Source organism: Balaenoptera acutorostrata, chromosome 8 (assembly GCF_949987535.1).
Source record: "Balaenoptera acutorostrata chromosome 8, mBalAcu1.1, whole genome shotgun sequence".
Taxonomy (NCBI): domain Eukaryota; kingdom Metazoa; phylum Chordata; class Mammalia; order Artiodactyla; family Balaenopteridae; genus Balaenoptera; species Balaenoptera acutorostrata.
Genome location: NC_080071.1, coordinates 46,934,647 through 46,947,249, shown reverse-complemented (window position 1 = coordinate 46,947,249; position 12,603 = coordinate 46,934,647).

Below are 12,603 nucleotides of genomic sequence, written 5' to 3'. Positions count from 1 at the left end.
AATTCCTATTTTGTTGTTTTTATAAATACTGAGCAAAATTGTTTGCATAACAACGTGGGATGAGACAGAAGGGAATGAAAATTTTGGTATTAGCAATATAACTCAACTGTTGAACTCCTTTCAAGTTATTTGCCAACTATCACAGTGATTTATTATCAAAAAGTGTATTTTAATGATCAATTAGCTCCTTTAATTGTTTTGAAAGTGACAGCTAGAAATGCCTTAACTTTCAAAAAGATTTGTTTCTGAGCCATTAGAGACATTCATTTTCTTACCATCAATACAAATTTTCCTTTTGTTTGGTGTCCCAGTGATTTTCACACCCTGGGGTGATGAACACCAGATTGGATCTAAGATATGATTTTGTTTTCTAAAGTGAGAGAAGTATGATTGCAAAGGAAGTGGAAAAGGAAGACAAAGCGTGATGTTTTAACTCAAGTTCTCAGGCCGATTAATATTAGGAAAGAGTGGATATGGGATATGGGATCAGCACATTGAATCTCTTAAAATTATTCTAAGCCCATGTACTCTGTAAAGTCTTCATGGACTTTAAGAAGTACACATATCTCAGTTTGAAGACTGCTGGTCCACTACCCCGTTAAATCCCACCTGTAGGTCAGCTGGCTTTAGCAACATTGAGTGCCATGTTTTCTCTCTCCCTTTCTTTGAATATCTATATTCCATGAAAATGTAGTCTACAGTATATAATCACTATCTCCACTTACTCACTTTTCACATATTCCTCAGTCATACTGTAAACAGTACGACTGCCTCAAAATGGCAAAATCTGAACTCATCATCTTTCCTGCCAAACTTGTGCCTCTTCCTAGAGTCTCAAATTTTAATGAATGCCACTACAAAGGCTTCTAAATTAGAAAACCCCAATAGTCTTTCTCAATTTCTCAACCTTCTGCTTCCATACGTGACCAAGTTTTATTGATTAAATCACACGTTTCTTCTCTATTCATGTCTGTTAATTTATCCTTTTAACAAATATTTATTATGTATCTGTTATATTCCAGGTACTATTCTAATCATAATTAACAGAAGATAAATACAGACATGTTCCTTGTATTTCTAAATGTGTGTATATATATGTATATGCATATGTATGTGTGTACATATACCCTCCATCTTAGAGTTGTATCATAATAGTTATTCAACTTAAATTTTTAAAAGATTGTTTTGCCAAAAAAGGAAGGCCTTTAGAGATATCAGTTTACCTAACATTTCTCTATACTCTTTCCCTACAGTATGGAATAAGTTAATATCCTAAAATTTATATAGTTTACATTGTTTGATATTGGCTTTTTATTATGTAATTGATTAATATTGTGAGTAAATTAACACTGAAAATAACTCTTTTACTATGAAAAACTAGCATGAAGGAGTGGAATTTCCTGTGAATTTCAAGGAAAATTTTCAAAGAAAAATGACAAGATTATAACCCAAAATTAACTAATTGAGATTGATAATACTTTATTAAAATCAGAATACATTGCCACAGGATCCCCCCCACCTTCTGTGGCTGAAAACTTATTACAATGTTGACCACATTAAAAACAAGTGCCCAAAACGGTGCACTTTAATGCATTTCTATGTACTGTTATTTGAAAAATAATTCAGCATGTCATTTTTTTCCTCTAAAATGTAGTAACAGTTGTATTAAGCAAAATGACAAAGTTTTTGCATACTAAGGAAAACAACTCAATATGAAATAACTTTCACAAATATAAAGCTATTTCTGGCCTTTGAAGGTATGACCTAAGGCACATCTTCACTATTTAACGTGAGATGAAACTGATGTTCAGATGAATTAAAGTGAAGTCAACATAAAGCCAAACCCAGAGATGCTACATTGGGTAGTCATAGGGGGAAAAAATAAGTTAAAAATATATAACTCATAAATTACCCAACACATCCTCTTAACAAGAAAGTTTACCAGTCAGCATGACACTAAACTAGTCAATTATTGCTCATATCCTTTAAAGCATATTTAAAAACTAGATAACAGAAGGGGAAAATGTCATATTTTTGATCTTCTCTATTGGTCAAATGTCTTTCATAACCTACTGAAGGAAAAAGCCACTGACAAAACCCAAAATACAGATGCAGGAAACATACTCATGACCGTCATTCCTGTGTGTGATTGCTTTCTTTTACTATTCCCTTGATGTAGATTACCACCCCAGCAGCTGACATTAATTTGAATAGGAAAAACAAAAATGAACATTTGGGTAGACAATAATTATTATAACCACACAAACTGATTACATTATTACATCTACATTTCATATCATCATTCTCAGAAAGATGAATAAAAACATGTTTATGAACAAGCAATGATTTAATAACTGTTCACCCAGCAACATTCAGATTCACAGTGTTATGCTGACACCTAGTGGAATAAAAACAGGAGTCCAGGGCTGCCAAGAAACCTGTTTTTAAGCTTTTCACACTTTAACCTATGCAGTAAACACATCCACACACACATCCGATACACATATAACATATGCCGAAAGACAACATGGCCTTGGGGCCAATTTAATAAGAAAGTAATTAAAAACAGATGCTATTGGATCTCAAATAATAATACCTTACCAAATCCTGTGAAAATTATATTTATTTAAAAGTAGCCATGAATTTTTCTTTATTTTTATTTTAACCAAAGTTTAAATGAATATATTTATAAGAATCAATGTTTATTAAGACAAAAATTAGCCTCTGCCCCGTCTACATCCCATTTCTCCTTCCCCAGAGGCAAATATTTTAAGTTATTTTACTAGTTGATTCTTTTATTTTTATGTCTGTATTTTCAAATGACTTTTTAATTTTTCCATTTACTTCCCACAATGGAAGTTAAAGGTTTCGCTTTTTCTCACCCCTACACTACCACACACATTTACCCTTCCCATCCTCTCATTCTCACAAAAGAGTTCCAGCATACTTTTATTTAGGTCATTATTCAATGTGTTAAAATACTGTGTCATGAATGTGTAAATATTAATCAGAGTAAAGCCATGTAGTAAACTACAAATATGTTTTGCATTTCTGTACAATTTTTTTACTCTTAGAACTAGTATTTGTTGAAGAAGTGTTGGTTGGTTGGTTGGTTGGTTGGTTGGTTGGTTGGCTGGTTGGTTGGTTTGCCGCTAAGCCTGGTTCCCTAGAAAACCAAGCCTAAGGTGAAACTTGTATGCCAGTATTTTACTGGGGGGGTGAAAACCCAGAAACACAGGAATAAAGGAAAGGAGAGAGGGGCAGGAAAATAGTATAAGCAAATATGAGGGAATGAATTATTGAAACTGATCGCTGCTTGATATCAAGCACAGCTGATTGCTCCATCTTGCAGGACCATCTTCAGAGTCTGTATTTCAGGAGAGTATGGATCCAGGGCAGGGAAACAACTTATCCACCAGTTCCTGTCTCCCATTAGTCTCCCCAGGGATGTTAAATTCCCAGCATTTCCGAGCCCCAGTCATACTGGCTTGCCCATGGTTTTACCCAGTTTAGAGTTGAAAGTCCTGCTTCCTGGGCACCCCTCTCAGATCTGGGCAAACCAGGACAGTTGATCACCTGAAGGACATCTCATACCTAACAGCAATAGGTCAGACTGAGGAATCCAAGGCTGGAGATGAGGTGCTGTCAGATTGGACCCACATAAGGAAACAGTTACCCAAAAACCACCAAAAGAATTGTGACCAAGATAACCTGAGGTGGCACATAAGTGGTCTGATAAAGTTTACTCCTTAATTTTCTGTTCCTATCACTGATTTAACCAGAGACTCTGAAAATCATATCAAAAAATCCTCTCAAAACTTTTAGACACATCACATATTCTATGACATATTCTATCAATTTTATCTTTTTGAAAAAAAATCTCCTGGTGTTTCCTCAACTGCTCCAGTCTAGACGGTTTTTCTTCTACTCCTTGTGCAGTTATTATCCTGGGTATTCCCTCTATGTATATCTTCTGTTAGAATTCCTATGTCCAATAGTGTGTGTCTTTCTCTTTATTAGTTTACTTCTGTGTTTTGCTGGAGTATATGCTCCAGTAGCTTCCTGAGGGGGAAAAAAATTGATGGAAGGTAAACATTCCAAAATCTTGCATGTCTGAAAATGTTTTTATCCTATCTGCTCAATACTAGATATGGCTAGTTATAGATCTCTGGGTTTTGGTTTTGGTGTTTTTTTTATAAATTTATTTATTTAATTTTATTTTTGGCTGCTTTGGGTCTTCGTTGCTGTGCACAGCCTTCCTCTAGTTGCAGTGAGCGGGGGCTACTCTTCGTTGTGGTGCATGGGCTTCTCATTGCAGTGGCTTCTCTTGTTGCGGAGCACGGGCTGTAGCTGCACAGGCTTCAGTAGTTGTGGCTCGTGGGCTCTAGAGTGCAGCCTCAGTAGTTGTGGTGCATGGGCTTAGTTGCTCCGCGGCATGTGGGATCTTCCCAGACCAGGGCTTGAACCCGTGTCCTCTGCATTGGCAGGTGGATTCTTAACCAGTGCGCCACCAGGGAAGCCCTGATCACTAGGTTTTATATCACTTTTCTTTAGAATTTTGAAGTCCATGTCTTATAGTTTCAGTGTTGTTGATGAAAAGTAAAATTCTGATTCCAGATCCTTTAGTCAGATGCACTCTCTCTCTCTCTCTCTCTCTCTCACACACACACACAGTGTAAAATCTTCTCTCTGATTCCATGATTATGAAATTTTACATTCATGGGCCTTGGTACTAGGCATCAGGGCCACCATATGCAGCACACACATCAGCATTGCACAACTCCACTTATGCATATAGGGTGCCCCCTTAGGGTGATTCAATGCCCAACCTATCTACCCACCTCAGCAGATGTGCTTTTCCACTTTATAAGCCCTTTTCAATCAGTTAATTCATGCCTTTCAGTTCCAGCAAATGTTTTGTATCGTTTAATGTTTTCTTCTTTCTTTTCTTTGGTCTTTTTCTGGAATTTCTATTTATGAGGTATTACACCTCTTGTACTGTCTTACAGTATTATTTTCTCACTTAAATTCTCTTCGTGTTTTGGTGGTGGCGGTGGTGGTTAGTTGGGTTTTGTTGTTGTTGTTTTGTTTGTTTGTTTTCTCTGGGGGGGTAGATTTCCTCAGTTCTTACAATCCTCTTGAGCTTTCTTGTGTCATATTTTAAATTGCTAAAAGCTATTTTTTTGTTTTCTTAAATTTTCTTAATGATAGCATTTTGTTCTTTTTTGTAAGGTTTCGATAGACTTATCTCTCTGAAAAGATGATGCAAAACTTTTCATGTTTTCTTCTCCCTGCTGAGTCTCGGTTTCTTTTCAAAGTTTTTTGCTTTTAGCTATTTGATCTCTATCTTTTATGTTAAAGGTCTCCCTTAGGTTTCTAATCCTTAGTTACCAGCTCATATTTAAGAATTGGTGATGGAAAATCCCAGTTTGAAACTCTGAGTGTGCAGGTGGGGCTTGCTGACTGTAATCAGTACTGCAAGTGATCTGGCTGGGCCATGTCATTGTCACTGGGGAGCCCCTGTGGTCAATGTTTAGATCTTTCATCTTGGGGAAGATTCCCTAGAGAAGACTCTTCCTTCCTTCTTCTTGGAAAGTAAATATCTGACCACAGTAATCTAGTTGTGGATAGAGTAAGGGACTGGGATTCAGCCTCTAATACATATATGCTTACTTAATACCTCTCTTTTCAGTATGATAGCACCACCCTTGATTATTCTTGGGGTCCCCCAATGTAGATCCCTTCTGTTTTACCTCCTGCAGAGAATAAATCTCTGCTGATTTACCTGGGTGGAGGAAGTTGTCTAAATGTTCAGAATGAGGAAGGGGAACTGGGGATATAACTCCTTCCTAAGCAGCTTTTAATCAATTTTTCTTATTTTAGAATATCATCCCACTGCATCTTCCAACTGCCAGAGGTAGTTGATCCCATTAATCCTTAGGCTCTTTTGGAATTCTTCAAGGTAAACTGGACTGGTTCTCACCTTTTGCAACACAGGTTCAATATACAGCTATCACCAGCTGGCTATGACAGCTACCATTTTCCAAAATTATGTTGCTGTTGTGTCCACTCTCATCCTTTTGTACTTGTGGGTTCATTCCTTTTAAAACATTCCTTTACTATAATGTTACTGGGGTTTTGGAAGGTAGCTTAGTGAGAGTCATATGTTTCATTTATCAAGCAGCAACCTTGTATTCTATTCAGCTAGTAGATTTTTTATTTTTTTTATTTTTTTGCCACTTAGGGCCCTGAGAAGGAAAGCCAAAATATATTACAGATATCAGTTTATAAGTGTTTCAGTGCAACAGAACTAAAGATGATATTTACAGAGTCCAGCCGTCCACGTCCACACCTGAATCACCTTGGAGGCATCATAAGCTCATGACTGCTTCCTCAAGTTTGTGCCTCTAGAAACATAATTTTATTGGTGGCTCAGAATTGCTCAGTCCTTTGGCAACTAGCTCACACTAACAAAAAATTTCACAAAGGACTCCTGTATAAAAAAGTATTATAATTTATTGACTTATAGTAAGAAATATACTATCAAATGAATAAAATATTCAAGTTTTATGAATTACAATTCTGTGCTCAAAGTACAGAAGGTCAAATAGTATGTATTAAAATAATATGATTATTTTAAAAGAATGAAAGCTTAATTAATAATGGTATATTGCTATATTAGTTGGATGTACTCTTACTATGTCAATTTGCCGATCAAATCACTGTCAAAATCCTTAGTTATAAATAATTCAACATAAAAATATTTCATGACAATTAAGTCTTATTTCTGGGGGAAAAAAGAATATTGCATTAAGATGAGTCCAAACTAATGTATCCAACTTTTTAATATGCATCTTCATTGAATGTCCCACAGGCACTACAGTCTTAACATGTTTAAGCCTGTACTTGACATGTTTAAATCTGGACTCAAGATCTTTCTGCTCAACTCTATTCTTTCTTCTGTGTTACCTCTCCCAAGGGTTTGAGACTCATCTTTGACTCTTCCCTCTTGCTATCATCCATATCTCATTGGTTTCTAAGGCATTTTGAGTCTATACTTGAGACCCATTCTTTCTTCTATATCTCGACAACCACTAAGTTCATGAAGAGCCTCATTTTACTTACAAAAAAGTTACCTCATTTGGTAACAAAAAAGCAGAGACTCACTCAAGCTAATTAAGACAAGAGGGTTTATTGTACCAAGTAATTGGTGAATCACACAATAAGCTGGGATATAAAAGAACAGGTGTTGATTAATAGAAACCATTTAAGCATAAAATTAAACAATAAAAAATAATAATACATAAATACAAATTTAAACAACCCTGGTTTATCTGGTAGACATCCTCTAGTGCCTTATTCATTAATCATGCATGGGAGGTAAGCTTTCTAAATCCTATGTGTCCTTATATTTGTTTGATAACTTAGCTAGATATAAAATTCTAGTGTTGGTGTCATTTTCCCTCAGAACCCCTCCCTGTCTTTTAGCATCCCCTGATGTAAATGAAAAATTGGATGCTTATCTGATTTTTGCCTTTTTGTACCTATTTTTCCCATAGTGTAAACAAGTTTTTCTCATTCTCTTCAATGTTCTGAAATTTATTAGCCAAATATCTAGGTATGATATAAATCATTATTCATTCATCTTTACTCAGCACTTGATAAGGTCTTTCCACGTGAAGGTAAGTTCTCCCCCTTTGTTTTAGGAAATATCTTTTAGTAAATCTTTGATAATTTCCTCACCTTCATTCTGCCCTTTGGAAATCTTAATAGTCTGAATTTGTCCATCTTAGATTAACCCTCTTTCTTTCTTTCTTTTTAATATTCATCATCTTGCTTCCTTTCTGCTTTATATTCTAGATTATTGACTTCATCTTTCAAAACTTCTATTGAACTTTATATTTGACAGTCATTTTTAATACGGAAAAGCTCTTTCTTATTCTCCGAATGTTACTTTTGACTGGCCAAACCATTTTTGCCTCTCTCCTCTTACCCATTTTGGTAGCTTTCCAATTTGTTAATACCCCCTTTCCATATTTCTGAGATTTTTTTTTTTTTCTTTTGGCCTCTAGATTGTAAACCCATGACTAGCTTCTGCCAAGACTTGAAAGGCAGAAGTGAAGCTTTTGAGACCACCCAGCCCAACTAGCAATCACAGTTTAAAAGTCCTTTGGGGCTTCCCTGGTGGCGCAGTGGTTGAGAATCTGCCTGCCAATGCAGGGCACACGGGTTCGAGCCCTGGTTTGGGAGGATCCCACATGCCGCGGAGCGGCTGGGCCTGTGAGCCACAATTGCTGAGCTTGCGCATCTGGAGCCTGTGCTCTGCAACAAGAGAGGCCCGCGCACCGCGATGAGGAGTGGCCCCCGCTTGCCACAACTAGAGAAAGCCCTCGCACAGAAACGAAGACCCAACACAGCCATAAATAAATAAATAAATAAATAAATAATGTTAACTGTTAAAAAAAAAAAAAAAGCCAGTGCTTATATTATAAAAAAAAAAAAAAAAAAAAAAAAAAAAAAAAGTCCTTTGGTTTTTCTGTAGCAATAATAGTGGAGGTACTGATATCTAATCCTTAGCTTCTAGAGTGACTGGGAGGGATTTCCAAAGGAAAAATCTCATGGAGTGAACAGTTTTCCTGAGTGCCTCACTTTAGAGTGGGATCAAACCTTGATTCTGTGGCCTTTCTAAATATTCTGTAAGCTAACTTATATGCTATAATAAATTTCTTTATACTTAGAATCAGCCAGAGTGATTCTATTGTCCAACCCAATGCTGGCAGATAACAAGGAGTAAACTGTTCCATGTTCATACCTTCACTTATCCCCCTTTTCACCAGTCAGTACTTTCCATCCATATACTCCTGGTAGTTTGTTGAAATTTGCCAATTCATTTTCTATTACTGTGTAAAAAATGACCACAAACTTAGTGGCTTAAAACACCACCCATTTATTAGTTTACAGGTCTATAGGTCAGAAGTTGAGGCAGACCTGACTAGGTTCTCTGCTCAGGATATTACAAGGCCAAAATCAAGGTATCAGCTAGGCTGTAGTTTTATCTGGAAGCTCTGGGGAAGAATCTGATTTCAAACTCATTAAGGTTGCTGGCAAAATCCAGTTCTTTGTTGCTATACGTCTAAGGTCCCCATTTCCTTTCTGGCTATTAGTCAGAGGCTGCTGTCTTCTTCCAGAGCCCCCACCACCACCACCACCACTGCTTTATCACATGGCCCCCTCCATCTTCAAGGCCAACAAGAGAATCACGTTTTAACCCTGGCCTCTCCTTCTGCCACCAGACAAAGAAAACTATGCTTTTAAAGGACTTGTGAGATTAGATTAGGATGACCCAAATTATCTCCTTTTTATTAACCCAGTCAACTGATTAGTAACGTTAATTACATGTGCAAAATCTCTTTTGCCATATAACATGACATATTCACAAGAGAGAGAATTATGCAAGGGCAAAGGTCATTGGGGTCATTCTTAAAACTCTGCCTATCTCAGCCCTCTCTAGTTCACTTTAATATCAGAGGTTGAAACCTTTTTAATTTTTTTATTATTTTCATAAACTCTTCAGATTGAAAAGGATCTGACATTAACTTCTCAGTTTTGCATCTTAAACAATAGTATCAATCACACTCATAGTTGGTTGCAAATTTATATTAGACTTGGATGTGCAAAATATTGAAGTATGTTCTCTCTATAAATGATCCAATCACTTGCTAGCCACTACTCCCCTAATCACGGCGGCGGGGTTGGGGGGGGGAAGCATACCTTCATAAACTCATTTAGTCTGATTTAATAAAGTCTTTTTAGATAAATGGTATATATTGCCAAAGAAAAATTGCACTGGCAGAGTAAACAGGCAAAGAAGTCTATTCAAGACATTACAGCAGGGGAGAGAGATTGACCTCAACTATACTGGAACAAAAGGTGGGAGTTTTGAATCCTTTGGTAAGCTAGTTGGAAAGTACTGGAGGACCTTAAGGATAAGATTGGTCACTGCAATTAGACCATTTATGTTTGCTATTTAGTGATTATCAAAGTTAGGCACCAGCTGCCACAAAAACTGGGAGATAGGAGCAATATCTTTCTTGATTCTATTTCAAAGGGATGGCTAGCAGGTTCTTGAGAAAGATATTACTAGGTTGTAAAACTGGCAAGATTCTGTGAGAAAATTTGCATCTCAAACGGGCAGTGAAAGAATTTACAAATGAAAGTTTTCTGAAGTAAATGCTCTAAAAAAAGGGAGGTCAGGGACTTAAAGTCCAGCAGAAATCTGTCTGAAGTCTAGTCAAGGTGAGAGGAATGTTAAGGCTACTTTGGCCACTATTAAGGATAAAATGTTTAGCATTTCAGTTTTCTACCCATCACCTATTTCTCTCCACAAATGTATATGAGTGTTTGAGGAAAGTGAAGCTTATGTAACCTTGTGTCTGATGACAAAAGATGGAGACCTTGAATCCATACAATGTCCCCTGGATTCTTGCTGGTCACTTCTGTAGTGTGGCCACTGTTGATCACCTGTTGGTAATCACTGAGTTGTGCTGGACCTATTGGATTTTTTTTTAATGGAAGGTATCATGTTGGTCCCTCCCACTAGAGTCCTTGGTTCTATTTGCTTCCAGTCTTGAAGTCATTGATTCTGCACCCTCTTTGTATCCACTAGTATTCTGCCTTTCTTTTGTGACCATTCTCTAAGGGTAAACACAAATTCCTATATTCATTATATATCTTTACCCCTTGAGAACCAGGGCATTACCTCCAGTTCATTTACCTGTCTTCCACTGGCACGTCTGCATATTACTTATCGTGTTTTAGGGCACTAAGCTAGAAACTCAAGTTTCCTACTAGCCTGTACCTCCCTAACACTATTTCAGAAGTAAGCATACTACTACTACTACTACACACACACACCCCCTAGATGTTCTCAGTCTTCCCAAACCCAGCTCATTGTTTCAATCCATCCCTCCACCTACTCCCACTCTTACCCCAACACACACATACCCACCCCTGTTGAGATTGGCAGCTGACTTTTTCCACTGACTTCTGTTATTCTTCTTCCCAACCCCTCAGGGCATTCTCTTTCATACAATTCCCAGGCCTAATACTCTAAGCCCAGTTTTTTATATCTTAATCTGTAGCTATAATAATTTTTAATTCCTGTCTTTTATAACCAAATTATATTGCTAAAGGGCCTAAAACTTAGTTCATGTAATTCAAAGCTTATCAATGACTTTCTAGCACTAACCACTTCCCTCTTTCCTAGGGCATTATGCTTCAAAATGGACCTTGGAGGGGAAAAATTCCCTTAAATATTTGCAAAATATTACCCCTGTCACACACTCTTAAGAGATGAAGCAAACATATGGGATAGTCACCTGGCTATAAAAATGTTTTTAAAGTCTTAACAGACAGATACAAAAACAAATGTCTTATAGCTAAAGTTCTGTCTAGCAACCTGTGCTTTCTCTTTTTAATTTCCATAAAAGTATGAATACTGTTACTTTTATCATTTCCCAAAATAGAATTTATGAACCTATATTCAGTTGACATAATGACAATTGTGTCTTAAAGATGTGATCTTTTGAGAATGGTGTTTATCAGTTACACGTGTAGCAAGTATTATTACCTAATTATAATAAGTAAAACAATTTACTTATTTATTTACAAAAATAATTTGAACAATTATTTGCTATTGTTTGTTTCTTAAAGTTCCCTTCAAGGTAATTCTTAAATAACTATATACATAATATATGTAATATATATGGAGATATATTATGTATGTATGTGTGTATATGGAGAGAGAGGGAAATGGTGGTTGAATAAAGTGCCTTCACTCTGAAACCTTACTCACCTTATCATTTAGAAAGTGTAGATTGTCATTTATTTGGAGTTTTTTTAATTATAAGTATTAATAAATAAACTAAGTTAATTCAATTTATAAGTTCTTTTGGTTTCAATATGAAGTTTTTTCTTAATGCATAATGTTTAAAATCTAGCACCATTAATTAAATTGATGGTAAAGTTGGCAGTATGGTAGTACGTACATTAGTTGTTATTAGTAAAAATAGGAGGGTAGAGATAAAATTTAGTTAAGTTAAAACCTTAGACCTAGGATTGGATGCTCTTTATCCAGATGTCTCACACGTGAAAGCTGCCATTTCCATCATCTTCTTTCATACTGGGGCCTTTGGCCATTTTCTCCTTCCTGCTCTTGACATAATCTAGTTGTAAGTTCCTCCCATGATAAAATGAGACAAATATCCCCCATCTTTATGTTTGTGCCACCAACTGGCTATTTCCTGATTTCAATTTCTTAAAGAAATATTCCAGTAATATGGCTTCTTTACTTGACTCATACTGTATTACAGCTCTCCCCCTAGAATGTAGTAACAAAGCTCATAGACAATTTGAACTATTGAGTCAACATTGCATAGCTTATTCCTTAAATTGGGATTTTTAAATTTAGAGGGCATAGAGGCAATGGATTCCGCACCCCACCCCAAACACCCATCCCTACACAAACATGTAATTTAAAGATGCTCCCCTCGTTTAAAGACCATCCCCCCACCAACACACACATTCCTACTTAAGAATCTAATT